Source organism: Herpailurus yagouaroundi, unplaced genomic scaffold (genome assembly GCF_014898765.1).
Source record: "Herpailurus yagouaroundi ecotype Mexico unplaced genomic scaffold, PumYag 141, whole genome shotgun sequence".
Classification (NCBI taxonomy): Eukaryota; Metazoa; Chordata; class Mammalia; order Carnivora; family Felidae; genus Herpailurus; species Herpailurus yagouaroundi.
This window is the reverse complement of record NW_024412396.1, coordinates 60,995,067-61,013,310: the sequence shown is the minus strand read 5'-3', so window position 1 is coordinate 61,013,310 and position 18,244 is coordinate 60,995,067. Positions and strand designations below refer to the sequence as shown.

Here is an 18,244-nt window from a genome sequence, read left to right as displayed (position 1 = left end):
TTTATATCACTCCCTAAAAGGATACCGGCAATACGCGATAAATACGAGTGGAAAGAGGGACTGAGTGAGGGCTATTTCCAGGGCCTGATTGTGCCTGGTCTATAAAAGCGTCAAAGGCCTATTTCCTTTTAAATTGTTTTCTTGGAGTCAAAATGCAGATGATCTCCTCCAGTTTATGACTAATAGTGGATTTCATTATTCATGGGTTAGCACAGTCCCCAAGTCTGCAGAAGGTTACAAGACCAGGGACGCATCAATTTTGCTCCACTCGGAGCCCGAGAAAGATGACCGATAGGCGGGCCGGCTGCTCTCCGGGTTCTCACTCCCAAAGACTAATCTTTCCATACAGATGCTGAACAGGCCTTGGGCAATTTGAGTGAGGCTCCCAACGAATCTTTTCTCCCTCAGAATAATCAAATTTTGAGAATGCGCTATAGGAAAGAGCTGTCACGTTCCATTAGGTTAGCTCTGTGACTTGCATGGAAATTGTCAGGTAACTCAATTGCCGTAGTCCAATCATTTACAGGCATAATTTAGTTCACTTAGAGTTAATGATTAATAACATGTTTGGAGCTGTGGAAAGCAAGCAAGGAACTGTGGTGCATCTGATGGTTCACAGGGGCTGGAGAAGCAGACTGCTAGGGTTAGAATAGGCATCCAAAGACTGTGATATCAGAGGAATGCTTATAATTTAAATTATACGATGCTCTATAGTTCACAAAGCAACGTCACTTATGGTCTGTCTTGATTCTCAAGGCAATGTATAAGGTCAGTATCATTATCATCTCCATTTATAAGTGCAGATACTAAGGATCAGAGGCAGTGCCTCATTCAAGGTCACTTGGCTGGTTTGTAATAGAGTAGAATGAGAAGCTGAAATTAAACTCCCATTATGGGTGGAATTGTGCACCCCCTCAAAAGATATGTCCCAAGTCCGAACTCCTAGCACATCAGAATGTGACCTTATTTGGAAATAGGGTTGTTGCAGATCAAATTAGTTGAGATGAGACCATACTGGAATAGGGTGGGCCCTCAATGCAATATGACTGGTGTCCTTATAAGGAGAGGAGAGAGACACAGAAGATACATGGCCATGTGGAGACCCAGAGACACAGGGAGAAGGTCATGAGAAGATGGAAGCAGAGACCAGAGTGATGCGTCTACAAGCCAAGGGGTGTCGAGGATCGCTGAACATCACTGGAAACTAGGACAAGCACGGAACAGATTCTCGTGTCGCAGCCCTCGGAGGGAACCAACTCTGCTTGGGCTTGCAAGCCTCTAGAACCGTGAGAAAGAAATTACTGTTGTTTTAGGTTACCCTATTTTTAGTACTTCGTTATGGCTGCCTTGGGAAGCCAATATGGATCGTAAGAATAATAAAAGTTTCCATTTCTCTGGACCCTGGGTGTGGCCCATATGCATACTAGTATGGAGTCTTTTATAAACTCTTTAAGATGTATTATTATCAGCGACTTTTTTGTGACTTAACTGAGTCAAATAAGCACAGAGGTGGAGCTGGGAGCCCAGCCCCAGACCCGAATTTAAAACTGTGTCCTGTCCACGATGCCCCTGAGCCACGAGAGTGTCCAAAACGTTTGTGGCAGTGTTGGGGCAGTGCTCCTCAACCCTCTTGGGCTGCTCCTTTATTTGGGTTCTTCCAGGGACCACTGACTCAGTTTGAACTCCACCACACTAACTTGTATCCTTTTGTTATGAATAACCACAAAACAGTGCCTGACCCCCAGAAAAAGCTCAGTATTTGTTCTTTGGGGGAACAGGTAATAAAAGCTCCTTAACCTGTTACAGTCCATTGAAATTCACAAAGGATTTTCACATCGATTGTTTAATTAGATTGTTTACAAAAATAGCTTGAAGGACGCTTTGTGTTCCTGTCTTTTTCCTTTCTTTCTAACCTTTTAAAGAAGATTTTGCCATGTCATCAACCAGACAGTAAGCTTCTAGGAGGGAATGGATATTTTCTTTTCTTTCTCCTTGAATAATACTGGTTCTTGAATAGGTTTCACTGGATCTAGACTTATGGTCTTGAAATGATCGCCCAGACCATTCTGAAAATGATTATACAGAATGAATTGGAGAATCTCTATATAAAAATTAAAAATAGAACTCCCAATTTTTATCTCCCAAATCATAGAAGCCATTACCAACTCTTCCTGAATGTTGCTGTGATCCATTTAAAAATTCTTTCCCTGCTTTACTAGACTGTGAGGTGATCCCAGCTGTCACTATTCCCTTTGGACTATGAGACTCGGGGATAAGGAGGGATCAGCCTTCCAGTTCAGTGCTCTGTAGTTCCTGGGGTCCTGGAAGATGAGAGTGCTCTTCCCAGAGTTTCACAGGCTAGGACTGCCTTTCCAGAGTCCATGAAATGCCATGGCCATGTTCTTATCATGTTCTTGGGTGACCACTAAATTCCTACCCATTTTAGCATCTTATTTATGTTCAATTTCCTCCCATATTAGTTTTCATGATGTTTTTTTTCTGGCATAGATGCCCCAGGCAACTTATTCAAAGTTGAGGTAGGGAAGCCTAAATGGACTGTTTCAGATTTTTAGTGACACAAGAGATGTTCAGTATAATTCCACTACGTAAAAGGAAGTGGCTAAAAATATGCGTAACGGGATCCCAGTTTTTAATTTTTCTTTCTGCTATTACAGAGGTGTGACTTTGAACAAGTTACCTATCCTCCATGAGTATCAGTTTTCTTAGATGTGCACAATAGCATGTACCTCGCAGGGTTAATGGGAGGGTTAAGAGTGGTGCATTTGACAATCTTTAACAAACTTTGATGAGTTATACCTTGTGTTAGTTTACTAGGAGTGTCACAACAAATACCATAGACTGAGTGCCTTAAACAAGAGAGATTTTTTTTTTTTACTCACAGTCCTGGAAGCTGGAAGTCCAAGAACAAGGTGTCACAGGGTTGTTTCTTTTGAGGCCTCATCTCCTTAGTTTGCAGAAAGCCGCCTTCTCCCTATGTCCTCTCCTCACCTCTCTGTGTTTGTCTGTGTTCTGACTTCCTCTTTTTATAAGGAGACCAGTTGTATAGGATTACGACCTCATTTAATGTAATTACCTCTATAAAGGCCCTATCCCCCAATACAGTCACATTCTGAGGTACTGGGGGTTTTGGAGTGTTGGGGACACACAACTCAGCCCGTAAGCATACCTCCTGCACAGCCCACAGTCCACTTCCACAAGGCTCCTGCTGTCTTCTTCCAGCACCTGCGGAAGCTAGTTCCTTCTGCCTGGAGCGTCAGATCAGCCTCTTCGGCAGGTCCAGCATCCAGCCCTTCCTCCCTTCTGAAGTTCAGCTCAAATGTAAGAATCTTTAGGAAGCATGTTTGGATCCCAACCTCAAGGAATTCATCTCTCCCCCTCCAGGACCCTGAGCTTTTCTCTTGCATCTGTATCAGAGCAATGCTGTCCCATATTTACTTCCGCATCCCCATAGGCCTAAGACAGGATCTGGCACATAGTAGGTTTTCAGGAAGTAACCAGGCGAACTGCACTGAATGTCCGTTAGTGACACCAATGCTTTCCCTTTGTCTGACAAAGCTGAGAAATGCCTTCATTTGACTGGTAATGGAGCATTCTGAGGGGGACAGACTGGAGCAAAGAGCACGGTCCCAATGAGCCATTAAGACACATGGAATAAAAGAGTTCATTGATCTTCCTTCTTGTTTATTTCATGTCTAAGAAGCCTATCTTAGGGTGTGTTTGAGGCAGTCTAACATTCATGGATGCTGACATGAATGTTAAGTGACTTTCCTGATTTATAGATAGACTTTGAATTTTTAATCAATATAGGAAAAGCTATTTTGCCCAGGAGGTCTGGTGTATCATGTGGAGTGATTATTTAAACTACTTGTGTAGGAGGATAAATAGTGCAAAAAGGAAAGTCTGCTGTGAAAATGTGCAGAGATTATTTAAGCAGGGCTGTGTTTTTAAATGTATGGAAATGCATACACATACATTTTTTTCTGTCCCAACAATTTAATTTAAAATGGACTTCCTCTGGATACTGAGGATTATGGCACAACTAAAAGAGTGGCTATGTGGAATTATCCTCACCTCAAGGACGTTCCCTTACTCCCACCACCTCAATTACAAACATGTGAGCTCTTATGAAATCTTAAAGCAGGGGCGCCTGGGTGGCTCAGTCGGTTGGGCATTTGACTTCAGCTCAGGTCAAGATCTTGCAGTCTGTGAGTTCGAGCCCCGCGTCGGGCTCTGTGCTGCCAGCTCAGAGCCTGGAGGCTGCTTTGGAGTCTGTGTCTCCCTCTCTCTCTGCCCCTCCCCCACTCATGCTCTGTCTCTCTCTGTCTCTAAAAAATGAATAAACGTTAAAAAAAAAAATCTTAAAGCAAAAAGCATGCCTCACACACTTCCCTTTTCCAGGCAAACCTGAAACAACACCAAGCCAGGTGATAGATAATCTTCTGTTAACAGCTTAAGCAGTGAAAGGTCCAACATGCTTGTACATAGTCTAGAGAGTTCTGTACTTTACAGCCTTTACAGCTGAGATGTCTTTTAATTTTTTTAAAATTTGAATTCCAGTATAATTAACTCAGTGTTAATTATAATTACTTATTACACTCAATTATAATTACTCAATGTTCACTGTGATTAAGTGTGGTCATTAATACCCATCACCTATTTCACTCATCCCTCCACCCACATCCTCTCTGGTAACCATCAGTTTGTTCTCTATAGTTTAGAGTTTGTTTTTTAGTTTCTCCCTCTCTCTCTCTCTCTCTGTCTTTTCCCTTTGTTCATTTGTTTTGTTTCTTAAATTGCACGTATGAGTGAAACATATGGAGTTTGTCTTTCTCTGATTGACTTTTTTTGCTCAGCATTTCTCTCTCTCTTTTGGTGTAAAAAAGGCGGTTTTATTAAAGCACAGGGACAGGACCTAAAACGTGGTTTTATTAAAGCACAGGGATAGGACCTAAAAGATGGTTTTATTAAAGCACAGGGACAGGACCTGTGGGGAGAAAGAGTTGCCAGAATTATACTGTCTGGATCCATTTGCAATCTTGTTGCAAATGGCAAGATTTCATTCTTTTTTTTACGGCTGAATAATATTCCGTTGTATATATACCACATCTTCTTATCCATTCATCTATCAATGAGATGTCCATCTTTATTTATTTATTTATTTATTTAAAAAAAAATTTTTTTTTTCAACGTTTTTTTTTTTTTTTAATTTTTGGGACAGAGAGAGACAGAGCATGAACGGGGGAGGGGCAGAGAGAGAGGGAGACACAGAATCGGAAACAGGCTCCAGGCTCTGAGCCATCAGCCCAGAGCCCGATGCGGGGCTCGAACCCACGGACCGCGAGATCGTGACCTGGCTGAAGTCGGACGCTTAACCGACTGCGCCACCCAGGCACCCCAAGATGTCCATCTTTAAAAAAAGGAAACAATTTTACCACTAATGGGCAACTTTAAAAAAATCCTCTGTTCCTTAGGCAAATTCCTTATACAAGTTCAGTAAAAGGTGTTAGGATGGATGAACATATGAATTGAAAATTGAGATTTTTTCCAGCAAACTTCCACATCTTCAGAAGTAATTTAATTTAGCTCTATTCTTTTTCTTTGATGACTTCACCATCCACCCAGCCTTCAGACAAAGGCTCGTAAGGGGTGCGGGTGACACCCCCTCTCTTGTCTCCTACATCCTGTGAATAAGTCCAACAACTTTCCTCAGATCTGTTCTCTCTGTCCCATTCCTTCTGCCCCTGCCTCGGATCATCTCCTTTCATCTAGGAAGACAGTCATAGTGGCTTAAAACACAAGATTGAAGTGTTTTTCTCTGTCATTTAATGACCCAAGCTGGGATGGGGCCTCTTCCTCTGCAGGGGCCCAGATTCCTTCCATTTTGTTGTTCTGCTGTCTTTAGACACTGTTCTCATCTGTACGACCCAAGATGGCTTATCATCGAGCCTAGATTCAGGAAGAAAGAAGGGAGAGATGGGAAATGAGAGGGTTTATCCCTTTCTTTTGAGTCAGGACCAAGAGGTTTCTTTCACATGTAAGTTACACTCACATCCCCTTGGGCAAGATTAGTCACATGGCCTCCCTTCACTGCAGTGAGATGGCTGGGAAATGTAATCTTCATTCTGGACATCTTTACGTCCAGGTAAAAATTTATTTTACTTAATTAATTAATTAATTTTCTTCTAAGATTTTATTTAAATTCAAGTTAGTTAACATACAGTGTAGAACTGGTTTCGGGAGTAGAATTCAGTGATTCATCACTCACATATTAAACAAGCCCTCCTTAATGCTCATCACCCGTTTAACCCATCCCCCCCATCCACTTCCCCTCCAGTAACCCTCAGTTTTTTCTCTATAGTTAAGAGTCTCTTATGGTTTGTCTCCCTCTCTGTTTTTCTCTTATTTTATTTTTCTTCCCTTCCCCCTATGTTCATCTGTTTTCTTTCTTAAATTCCACATTTGAGTGAAATAACATGGTATTTTTCTTTGTCTGACTGACTTATTTCTCTTAGCTTAATACACATTCTAGCTCCATCCACATCACTGCAAATGGTAAGATTTCATTCTTTTTGATGGCTGAGTAATATTTCATAATATATATATTCCAGTGTTTACAGCAGCACTATCAACAATAGCAAAATTATGGAAAGAGCTCAGGTGTCCAGGTAAAAATTTTAATCTTTATGTAAGAAGGGAGAAAGGATATTGGTGAACAGTTTGCAGTATCGACCTCAACTCCTGACTGGCTTCTTTGCTTTCTGCCTCACCAGATTTCCCCTTTTCCTCAACTCACACCAAAGGTACTCTGGCCATATGTCTTTCTCTTTGAAAGTATTCAACAAGCTCCTTACGGCCTGTGGACAAACTCTTACCCCCCAACATGGATTGAACAGTTTTCTTCATATGCTGGTTCCTGTCTACCTTATCTTCTAGTTCTGTCATCTTTGCACCTTATTCTCTAACAACCCGGAACTTGAATAACATGGTGTTTCATGCCTCAGTGCCTTTGCACTTGCTGCTTCTTCTTTTAGGGATTTTCTTCCACCTGACAAATTTCTAGTTGACTTTGAAAACCATTCTCAGAGGTCATCAGGGAGTCTATTAACCTTCCCTGTCACACCCTTAACCAAGAGAATTAATTGGTCACTTCTTACACCTCATACTATACTGTTCACTTTTGGTCCTTGATATATTATTTAGTCATCTATCACCTCTTCTACCCTATGAGCATTATCGGATTCACCTTATATTCTCAGAACTTAGAACAACATTCGCCACAGCATAGTTCAATAACTGCTTGTTCGCTCTTGACTGACTGAATGAATGAATGGGCAAGTGACAAAATGATTGCATTATATCAGTCCCAATTCACCACTCTTAACCTTTATATGGGGTCTCTTTCTTTTGGTTAGATTTTTTTTTTTTACGGTTTATTTATTTTGTGGGGGGAGAGACAGAGAGAGAGGGACAGAGGATTTGAAGTGGTTTCCATGCTGACAGCAGAGAGTCTGATGCGGGGCTCGAACTCATGAGCTGTGAGATCATGCCCTGACCTGAAGTCTGATGCTTAACTGACTGAACCACCCAGGTGCTACATATATGGGGTCTTCTTTCGATAAAAGGTACTATCAAGTACTTACTCTGCTTGAGGTTCACTTATTTTGTGTTAGAGTAGTAGCAGTTATATCTAATTTAATCTTTATAAATAGTTCTGTGAGGTAGGCATTATTATGCTTATGTTACAGATGGGAAAGTGAGGCACAGAGAACTTAAGTAACCCACTTCATTTCTTTTTTAATTTTACTGACTATAGGGAAAGTGGAGGGTGGAAGAAAGTAGAGTAGGCGTTTGGAAAGTAGGTTGGGCTGGCAGCTATGGGACTCTCGTCCAGTTCTATAATGAATTAGTGTGAGTGTCCAGGGATATGGCCCTGTTCCGCTCTGGCTTCCGTTTTCTCATCCATCATAAGAGGGCTTGGCTCAATGATCTCTAAGTTTCCTTCCAGATCTAAAAGTCAGTGATTTTCTTACTTTTCTAATATAACAAGTTGAAATGTAACCCTCCTCCACACCAATATGCTACATGCACACAGCTGTGATTTTGCTAAAAATGGACACTTTCTAAATGTTAAAACAGTACATGGTAGAGAATAGTCAGTTCAGAGCCAACAAAACCGACTCTGCCAGAGGACTGACACTAAAGTAAAGCCCTGGATCCCACTCAGTATCAAATCTTCCCAGAACAGAGGATGTGACTTGGCATTGCTTTCACTGGAGCTTTTTAAAAGGGTACATCCAGATATATTTAACCACCAAATAAATTTGGATCTGGGAGTATTGAATTGAAATGTAGCTACAAATATACCCCGGATTCTCTCTGTGACATGAGTCCACAGTGTAGGAAATTCTATACAACTCCTGTGTGTGTTGACAAATTCCGTGTGTGTCTTTTCTTGAATTATATCAGAAATCTTGAAAGGTCTATAATACTATCTCCCAGCTTCCCTACCTGGGTTCTGAAACAATGAAAAGAAGACAAACTTGTTTAGCAGGTGGAGATAAATGTATCTCCTTTGTGGTGTCCAACCCGATATTGGAGAAAATGGCTTCTACTGGTGGCCAAGGCAACTGTCTACTGCTGATCCCTAGAATCAGGCAGATAAGAACCCAGACCTGCTAGATTAGGATGAGCCTTTTCCCAGCAAGCGTATAAGTTAAGCATTCTGAGTGTTTCCTTATAAACTCACTATGGAGAGACTGCTAATTATCAGCTAAATCCCGTCTTCCTGTACAGTAATACATTCCCCACTTTTCAGTGGGCATGGTGGCTCCTCAGAATAAAGAGTACATTCCCCAATATCCCTTGCAGCTAGGTGTGACCCTGTGACCCAGGTCAAGGGGGATGGTGTGGTGGGGTGGTGATAAGAGCAAGTCTGCTCAGTTTCTAGAAGAGTGATTATCTGAGCTTCTCTACCCAGTTTTCCTCATCCCTTCTGCCAAGACTAAGGAGCTGGAGTGTCCATTTGGACCACGAAATGGAAAACGAATTTTGACGATGGCATACAAACTACAAATGAGCCGGGGGTCCCGGAGACTTCATAGAAGCCCTGGACTACCTATCTTGTACTTATGTATGGTAGACAGAGACGAACTTTACCTTGTTTAAGCCACTATTATTTTAAATTTCCAGTCACTTAGGGCTGAGTCCAATTCTTTTTTTTTTTTTAATTTTTAATGCTTATTTGTTTTTGAGAGAGAGAGAGAGAGAGAGAGAGAGAGAGAGAGAGAGAGAGGAGAAGGGGCAGAGCGAGGGAGACACAGAATCCAAAGCAGGCTCCAGACTCTGAGCTGTCATCACAGAGCCTGACACGGGGCTCTAACTCACAAACTGTGAGATCATGACCTGAGCTGAAGTCGGATGTTTAACTGATTGAGCCATCCAGGTGCTCCAAGGCTGAATCCAATTCTAATTGATATACTCTCCAATCAGATAAATCATTCCATTGCCTTGGGTGCTAAGTTAGGAATGGGGTGACTAAGGTTGGGGAGCAGCCTAGAGTGTTACATTAATTTACGTCTCTCCACATGGGTAGGGAAGAAGAGTTCTCCTTCTGACAGGTTTACTCATTCAACAATTATACACCATCTGCTATGTGCCAAGTACCCTAAGAACTTTACAACTATTATTTTTCAAAGTTTATTTATTTTGAGAGAGAGAGAGAGAGAGAGAGAGAGAGAGAGCGAGCACGCAGAGAGGGGCAGAGAGAGAGGGAAAGAGAATCCCAAGCAGGCTCTATGCTGTCAGTGCAGACCCTGATGTGGGGCTTGAACCCACAGACTGTGAGATCATGACCTGAGCTGAAACCAAGAGTTGGATGCTTAACCAACTGAGCCACCTGGGCCACCCTACAACTATTAACTTACTTAATCCTCACATCAATCCTATCAGGTAAGTATTAATAATATCCCCATTTCACAGATGAGGAAACAGAGACGCAGAGAGGTTAGGTAACTTGCTCCAGGTCGCATTGTCTGGAAGTGAAGGAGCTTGGAAACTAACCCAGGAAGTCTAGATCTAGAACTCATGCTCTTCACCACAAACTAGGCAGTTTCTTTTGAGGGACAGACACAGACCTTCTTATATTATCTCAAGTTAGAGATGTTTGCTTTTAGGATAGATGGAGAGGTCAGAAAAATAAAGAATTATCTCAGTGGTCACCTGAGAGGTCTGTCTGGTTACCCTTTCAGCGGGATGGGTCCATCCTCCTAGACTATCGTACTAGCATTATGGTGACTCAGTTACTCTCCATCATAAGTCCTCTACCACCTGTGGCTTCTGCCTTTTGCCTTCTCGGTGCACACACTTCTGTGCACCCTATTATCCAGTAACGATATTACCTTCTCCATAAAAAGGATTGAGGGGATCAGCCGGTTACCTCCAGTAATGCCCAGTCAGGTAAGGTGTTTGCACCAGTCACTGTCTTTGGATGGTCCATCTGGTGACCCCCTCCCCAGGTCACCAAGAGTGCTACAGGCTATGCCGCCCCCTTCCAGGACTCTGCCACACAGTTCGCATTCAGTTTCTTCAAGCAGGAGGCGTGCCCAGCAGAGAGTTTGGACATGCTGTCCTTGTCATCTTTTCTTTGTTAGTCTTTTGCTTTATAAATGAAGCCAAAGACATAAATGGGATATTTAACGTTTACTCTTTCTTTTCCTGCATCTCATCAAAAGAAGATGGAATGAGCTTTAGTTACTTACTAGTAATTTAATCAATACAGGTGGACTACATTTTAAAACAAAGGCTAAGATTTTGCTAATAATCTTTATCTACCTTAGTTTTCTATTGCTGCATCAATAATTACCACAAACTTAGTTTAAAACAACATCCATATACTATGTCGCAGATTCTGTAGGGCAGGAATCTGGGTATAACTTAGCTGGTTCTTCTGTTCTGAGTCTTACAAGCCTTAGGTCATGAACAAGCTGGGATCTCATCTGGAAGATTGACAAAGGAAGATCCCTCAGGTTGTTGGTTGAATCGGTTTCCTTGAGGCTATAGAATTCATGGGAGCTGGCTTCTTCACAGCTAGCAATGGAGAGAAAGACTGTCTGCTGCTTTGAGCCTCTGACCCCTTAGTCCTCTTAATGGACTCATCTGATTAGGTCAGGCCCACCCAGGATAATCTCTCTTTTGATTACTTAATTGAACTGTCAAGGAATTTAATTACATCTTCAAACCCCTTCACTTTTGCCATATAACATAACTTGATCACAGTTGTGATAGCCCATCACCTTTGCCATGTTGTGTTGATTAGAAGCAAGCTATAGGTCCCACTCACACTTAAAGGGAGGTGATTATCTAAGGGTGTGGGTCATTGGGAGTCATTTTAGAATTCCACCTATCGAACTACCTGTATGGAATCCTTTCAATAGCCCATGCACCTGGCTCTCTCCCTCCAAAATCTATTTGTCATTCCCTTGCTCTCCTTTTCCTATAGGTTTATTTACTTTCTTTTTCTTTTTTTTTTTTTAATTTTTTTTTCAACGTTTATTTATTTTTGGGACAGAGAGAGACAGAGCATGAACGGGGGAGGGGCAGAGAGAGAGGGAGACACAGAATCGGAAACAGGCTCCAGGCTCTGAGCTGTCAGCCCAGAACCTGACGCGGGGCTCGAACTCACGGACGGCGAGATCGAGACCTGGCTGAAGTCAGACACTCAACCGACTGCGCCACCCAGGCGCCCCATAGGTTTATTTACTTTCTGAGACTTGCTTTATTTGTTACTTACTATTATATTGCTAAGATTCATATGTGTTGGTATGTGCTTTTATATAATCTCTTTACTAACTGCTACATAATATTCCACGAAATGAATTTTTTTCATAATATTCATTTGCTCTCATGTTAATGGGTATTTGGGTTGTTTTTAGTTTCTCTGCTATTGGAAACAATGTTGATGTGAACATTTTTTATAGATATGGAAGACTCTGTTTTCAGAATATATGTAGGAGTGGAATTTCTGGGTCATGAGACATGACTGGTCAACTTTAGTAGATTATGTCAACTTTCCCAAACTCACATTTCCATCAGCAGCATGTGATAGATTTCATCCCCAGTACTTATCATAGATGATTGTTTACATTTTTGCCCAGGAAAGGCATGGAAATTGGTGCCCCATTCTGGCCTTGATTTGCATTTCCTTCCTCACTAATAATGTTCAATGTCCTTTATATGGTCACTAGCCAAGCGTTTACTCTTTAGTGAAATACTCTTCATGTCTTAACCCGTTTTTCTATCATTTGCATTACTTTAGTATTTCTCTGTAAACGTTCTTTTTAGATATTCAGCTTGCTTTTCTTGTCAGAAACATAAAGGAGTTGGCTTCTGAGGACAATGGCTTCTGAGTTCCTTCATCTGTGAACTAATAATTTGTGTTATGCTCACTTCTCGAAGCTGACGCAAAGAGACCATGGAAGAATGTACGTGAAAGCACTCTGCACATGAAAAATGAGGTAATAACTTGTTTCAGGGTAATATAGGCATGATAACTGGCAAATATGGAAACATTCAAATTTGCTTTTTAAAAAATGTGTATTCATTTTGAGAGAGAGAGAGAGAGAGAGAGAGAGAGAGAGAGAGAGAGAGAATGTGCACGAGTGTGGGGGAGGGACAGAGGGAGAGCAAGAATCCCAAGCTGGCTCCACACTCAGAGAGAAGTCCAACATGGGGCTTGATGTCACCACTGAGAGATCATGACCTGAGCCAAAATCAAGAGTCAGACGCTCAACTGACTGAGCACCCAGGCACCCTGGGAAGCATTCAAATTTGAACTGGGAGGGAGTATAGTGTGTTGGAGAAGCACACAGACTTTTGCACCAGATTGTCTGGGTCCAAACCTTGACTCTGGTTACGAACAGTGTGACCAAAGGAGACTTCTGTAACTTCTATGTCTCAGTTTTCTAAGGTATCAAGTGGGGATTTTAATAGTGTTTACCTGACAGGCATTTTTAAGGAGTAAATAAATGAAATATAGCTAACACTGAGAACAGTGTCCAGCACATAATAACCACTATATTAATATATATGGAGAGCATTATTTCATGTGGATTCCTAGGTCCTGCTGGATGCTAGGGCAGTGCTCTGCTTAGCAAACTGGGGAGAATCACTTTCACACCGCCTCTCCCCCCCTCCGATATGTGTGTACTCTTTCACTCGACTCATTTCTAACAGGTCAATGTGGATTTTTTTTTTTTTTTTCTTTCATGGATAACTCTTCCTTGAGAAGTGGATTAGTAGCTGATGGAGAAGTAAGTCAGACCATTGAAATGCACACATATCAACATAATACAAATAACATATAATAATAATAATAATAATACATCATATAATTCTGTCTCTAAGCTCTCCTCCAGCTTTCATAGCCTGTGATTCCATAAGGAATGTTGAATTACTTTTACCAGACTACCCAAAGCTGGACGACAAGGCATGATAGGACTTAAAATTGCTCTGCTTTGTTGAGTCTGAAATTATGTTCCGAAGCAACAGTCATTGTGTATGTAAAATGGACTGCCAATTATTTGAATAAAGAGAAGTAATATTGTCCTGTATTAGCTGTCTTTCTTTCTCCATTAATAAAATTCATTTGTTCCCATTTGTTCACCTCTCTTTTGTTCTGCCAGGCCTTTTTTAATCCATAGATGCTTTTATCTGCTGCAGACAGACTGAAGGAGTCTGATTCTTCTAGCGAATATATTTTTAGCATCAATTAAAGCTTATGTCGCCTGCTTTTCTGAGCAACTGGCACCCTGCATTGTTCAGAACCACCTGCATTCAGCCTTCAGGGAACTGTACTGCTTTGCTAATGGCTGAGCTATCAAATGGAGGCATAAACACTGCAGGTTGTAAGCTGGAGAAGGTAGCTAATTATGCTAAACAGGAATATTAATAATGCAAGATGTGCAAACAAAAACACTCTTACCAATGCATCAAGGCATGATTCCTCTTCTCCTTTTTCTCACTCCGCACCCTCTACTCATCTGAAGGACATGATAACAACAGAAAGGGGGTCTCCTCCAGCAGACCCTGGATCCTGAAAAGCAAGAGATGAAATTGACAGTGAAATTACCCATTGAAAAAGAGAAGCACCATGTCGGCTTCCGTTGGAGCTGGACTTTTATGAAGGATTTGAAAACAACAGAAGTGTGTTAACTGGTAGAGTTTCTCATAGTGACTCAGGCCAAAGGTCGGGGATATTGTCAGGTCTGGTCAGAGATATTCTAGGCTACTCCTTTCCAGCCCAGAGCAAAGGTAAGTTTGATACGTGGGCAGGTAAGATTTGGATCCATTGTGAGGAACAAATTCTTCTTTCCTGCTCTCCCAAGTAAAAGGATCTGAATACATGTCGTTCTCAGGAGAACCTGTCAGCTGATACAAACTGGATCTCTTAGACCAAGTCCCTACATGAGTCTTAATATGTCATTGGAAGGCATGCTGATTATCTATTGCTGTGAAATCGACTACCCCAAAATTTATCGGCTTAACGTAATCTATTATTATCTGCTACGGTTCTGTAAGTTGACAGGGCTCAGCTTGGCAATTCTTGCTTGGCATCTCTCATGCAGTTGCTGTGAAATAGCTGCTGAGGCTGGAGTCATCAGAAGGCTCAAATGCACTGCATGTCTAGGATGACTTCCTCACTCATAGGTCTGGTGCCCGCCTCTCCAGCTGAACAGCCTAGATTTCCTACATGGCAGCACAGCACTCCAAGAAAAAGGAGTGGCCTGGCATAGCACCACTTCTGCCACATTCTATCAGTAAAAGCAGTTAAAGGCCAATTCAAACTCAACAGAATGGAGCGGCATGTGGATACAAAGAAGGCAGGAATTGATGGTGCCATCTTTGGAGACAAGGTACCACAGCAGGTGCCTACCCCTCGGGAGGTCTCCCAGGAAACTTACCCTTTGGGAAGCACAGAAACTTTCACTGCTGGGGCTGGCGGACAGACCTTCCTGCTTAACTACTATTCATCCTTCAGCTCTTAGCTGAAACACCAGTGTCCCCAAGATGCCTTTCTAAGGCCCCACCATTAAATTAGATTCTCTTGCATGTTTCCTTCATTTCATGTTATCACAGTTTATAATTGCTTCTTTCCAGGATTATTGACTCAATGTGTGTCTCCAACACTGGACTGAAGATCCCATGAGAGCTGGCCATCACACTTGCATCGACTTGTGGGGCCTAGCACGGTGCTAGCTCTCAGTGAGAGCTCAAGAAACAACTGTAGTGGATTGAACGAACGGATGCGTGGTGAACGTATCTGGTTTTCCCATTTGGCTTCAGCGATTCACATGAAGTTTCCATAAAAAGGAGTCAGAATGCCCTTTCATTAATTTGTGACGTTTTAAAGCCAATATATACTGAGTACCACGTGGCTACTAGACACGGCACCGGACCATGGGGGTAGAACCCAGGACAATAAGGGAGAGGTGAACTCTGCCTTCAGAGTCTATAGTCTCTGCGGGAGGGCAGACAAATAACCATACTGCTGCAATCCAAGAGAAAAGTGCCAGAATGGTAGGGTAGGGTAGTGTTCCTAGTGTGTGCTGTGTTTGCGGCCCCCGCCCCCCCCCCCCCCCAATTTCAGGGCCCGTTGATTACTCCTAGTTTGGATGCTGTAACATTAAACACACTGCATTTATACTTGCAGTGGTATTATTTTGGGTTTATTTAGAATGACTGGGGAATGTCCTTTTTTGATGAGAAAATTAAAAGTAAACTTGCTACATTTTAGATGTTCATAATAATGGAAAGCTAGAGTTCACACCAGAAGAACTGGGCTCATCAAGGGGTTGAAAAGTTTGCAACATGTTCCCAATGTCAGAGCTAGAAGTTAGGGTTTTTCACTTTTGGACCTGCTTGCATTTCAGATCATGCAAGCCAAATTTACTTTTGAATCGACTCTGTTCATAGTCCACAAGTATTTGCCTAAATGTGAGTAAAATACAGAGCAGTTGCAACATTGCCCATTGCAAAAATGCCGGATTTTATTGTGTCAGGTCAGCTGCCTATCCCACTCTGAGAACAAGAGTGAACTTCTAACATACCGGGATAGAGAGTATGGAGTTTGTTATCAATGTGAAGTGATTGGAGGGTTTTGAGTGGAAGAGAGGTATGGTCGTATTTACATTTTAAGGAGACATTCTTGCTTCTGAGTGGAGTTTCTCCAGATTACAACAGTTTAAGAATAAAGCGAGAAGACCAGTCAAGAAGCTTCTGCAATCGGCGAGGGTAACATGAAGACTGCAAGCAAGTGCCTCGAATAAGAAGGGATTTAAAATCCTGTCATATTTGTATTTCTAAAAGCCAAGGGGGCTTAGGTGTTTGGGAATGTGAGAGGTGCCTTCAAATACAAGACGGGCTGTCATGTCACAGATGGATTAGAATTATTCTGAGTCCCCAAAAGGCAGACCCGTGCATGGAAAGCACAGGGCATGAGATTTGTGCTCAGAATAAGCAAGCGTTTTCTCTCAGAGCTGCACAAAGATAGAAGGGCCTTCTGGGAAGTCTGGGAGTTCTCATCCCCAGCACTGGATGAGCAGGGGCTTGGAGGACCCAAGGGAGGAGATGGGGAGCATCTAGGAAGGATGTTGAACCAGATGATGCACAGGCTTACGCTGAGATTCACTGATTTTGGAAACTCATAAATGTAGCAGGATTGAGAGCTGTGCATAACCTCATTTTGGCATAACACCACTAAGATAGAGAAAATTCATAGTTATGTTCTCTATCTTGAGGCTTTTAGAGAACTCCCATTTTTTTCTTGAATCTTTTTAGAGGGATGGTGTAAGGCTCTGGGTTTAAGTCCAGGCTCTGGGTTTGGGAAACCGAGCTCAAAATTCTCTGTCCCCACTTGCTAACCGCCTGAGTGTAGGCAAATAATTTAATAATTTAATGTCTTTTCATTTATCTATTGAATGGGGATAACACTGCCTATTTTCTATGGTTGCTATAAGAGATCATCTGTACAAAGTTCCCAGCACCTAGTAGGATTTTAATACATGGGAACCAGAAAAACCAAAAAAAATAAAAAAAAAAAAACCCCCCCCCCAAAAGCAAAATATTTTCTTGTGTTAGCAAATGGAAAGTAGCTATTGTGTGCAGGAAGTGGGTACTATGAGTCACAGTGATGGAAGATGGGCAAGCGGACATGCTCACTGATTGAATCAATGGAGTGCCAATTCCAGGATATTATTCATTTTTTCCCTTCAATTTGATGCATATTTAAAGATAACCATTTATACTAGTTCTTAAAACACTCTGAGAAATTGGCAACGGTTTCGAGGCAATGATGCATGATGCTCAGAGCTTTCTCCAGACTGGTACTGGGAAGCTAGAGGGAGCAATTGGGACTCTTCCACGAGCGCTGGTCTTCCCGTGAATAGCGGGGTGGGGGTGGGGGATTGGTCTTCAAATAAGTATGATTCATGGTTTAGCAGAAAAACTGCCAAGTTCCCCATAAAAACTGAATAGCAAGTCAGTTCATTATACACAGTTCCTATATATACTGTAGTTTATTGATATTATAATCTGTTCCCAATGAATGCAATTAACAAATCCATTTAGGAAGGAGTGCATTAGGGATTTTGTTTGCTTTTGTTTATCCTGTAGGTGCCTGAATGATGTTTTGCAAATGAAACCTGCCTCCCTTCCACTACCTTTGGGTTTCTGTTCACTTCTACACATCCAATACCTGTTACTGTACCCAGCACACTTATGGTTCTTGCTAATATTTGCTGACTGATTGGAACTGTCCTCACTATGTGTCTCTGGGCGCCTTTGCCCACTCAACACAGGGATGCTCAGAAACTGGTTATAAAGTTGTCTTTATGTGTATATCCACTATACCCACTATGCATGCTCCCTGAGCCCAGCAGCTGTGGTTCTCAACTACTGCCAACCTTGACACACAGCCTCCATAGCTCTTTATATTGACAATGAATGACCCATTCACATCAATGCAATAGTGTGAATAATCTGCTTGTGCACGTGACTCTCTGTTTTCTCAGGGTTTCCTGTAAAGCCCCCAACCTGAGAAGAGCAGATAACTTCCCCCATGCTTTTAAGAGAGTGACAGGGAGCTGGCAGACATGCTCTTAATGGCTTTCTAAGATAACCTTTTTTTTTTTTTTTTTAACATTTATTTATTTTTGAGAGACAGAGGGAG

General features: G+C 42.0%; 1 protein-coding gene across 6 annotated transcripts in view; it reads right to left on the bottom strand.

Moving 5' to 3' along the window:
- Window positions 1–18,244, bottom strand: part of GPR65 (G protein-coupled receptor 65) — a 143,255-nt gene that overhangs the window by 57,154 nt on the left and 67,857 nt on the right. For all 6 annotated transcript variants that reach the window (XR_005791112.1, XR_005791110.1, XR_005791111.1 and 3 more), the window contains exon 3: window positions 14,000–14,110. The gene's annotated coding sequence lies outside the window, so the exon portion shown is untranslated. The remainder of the gene's footprint in view (window positions 1–13,999; window positions 14,111–18,244) is intronic.